This window comes from Lissotriton helveticus, chromosome 1_1 (genome assembly GCF_964261635.1).
Source record: "Lissotriton helveticus chromosome 1_1, aLisHel1.1, whole genome shotgun sequence".
NCBI classification, from domain to species: Eukaryota; Metazoa; Chordata; class Amphibia; order Caudata; family Salamandridae; genus Lissotriton; species Lissotriton helveticus.
Window position 1 is genome coordinate 1,924,901,629 of NC_136057.1, and position 1,262 is coordinate 1,924,902,890.

Genomic DNA, 1,262 nt, shown 5'->3' on the forward strand with positions numbered 1-1,262 from the left:
GCGGGCCCTCCGACCCGGGGCCCGCTTACACCTTGACAAGCAGGGGAGGCCTGCAAGGGACCGACGGACCCCTGTCCTGGGCCCTGGGTGGAGCGGCAGCCCGGGGGACCGGGCCCAGGGACGGAGCGCCCGACCCGGGGCCCCGACCGGGCCCCTGGACCCAGCCCGAGGCTCCCAGGCCCGGAGGCGCAGGGCGAGCCTCCCCGGACCCGCCGGACCCCGTCCCGGGCACCCTGCCCCGCGGCAGGACCCAGGACGGAGCCCGGGGTGGGGAGGCCGCCATCCCCGGGGCCCTCAGGGGCCCCGGATGGAGCTCCTGAACACAGACAAGCAAGGGGAGGCTCCCCGGGCACATCGGAACCCCTTTCCGGGCCCTTGGCAGTGTGGCAGGCTGGGAGACAGGGCCCGGGGCTGGAGCACCCGACCCGGGGCCCGCCCGGGCCCCTGGACCCAGCCGGGGCTCCCAAGCCCGGAGGCGCATGGGACGCCTCCCCGGTCCCTCCGGACCCCGTCCCGGGCACCCTGCCACGCAGCAGGACCAAGGACAGAGCCCGGGGTGGGGAGGCCGCCCTCCCCGGGCCCTCAGGGGCCCTAGCCACTGCTCCTGAACCCAGCCAAGCAAGGGGAGGCTCCCCGGGCACATCGGAACCCCTTCCCGGGCCCTTGGCAGTGCGGCAGGCTGGGAGACAGGGCCCAGGGCCGGAGCACCCGACCCTGGGCCCGGCCGGGCCCCTGGACGCAGCCGGGGCTCCCAAGCCCGGAGGTGCATGGGACGCCTCCCCGGTCCCTCCGGACCCCGTCCCGGGCACCCTGCCACGCAGCAGGACCAAGGACAGAGCCCGGGGTGGGGAGGCCGCCCTCCCCCGGGCCCCTAGGGGCCCCGGACAGAGCTCCTGAACCCAGACAAGCAAGGGGAGGCTCCCCGGGCACAACGGAACCCCTTCCTAGGCCCTTGGCAGTGCGGTAGGCTGGGAGACAGGGACCAGGGCCGGAGCACCCGACCCGGGCCCGGCCGGGCCCCTGGACCCAGCCGGGGCTCCCAAGCCCGGAGGCGCATGGGACGCCTCCCCGGACCCATGGAGCCCGTCCTGGGCATTGAGCCATGCCGTTGGCCTGGAGATGGGTGCCCCCGGACGCCCGGGGGAGGACTGCCCGGTACCCGTGGAGCCCTTCCCGGGTACTTTGCAACGCCGTTGGCCTCCTGGAGATGGGTGCCCCGAACGCCCGGGGGGCGGGCTGCCCGGGACCCGTGGAGCCCGTCC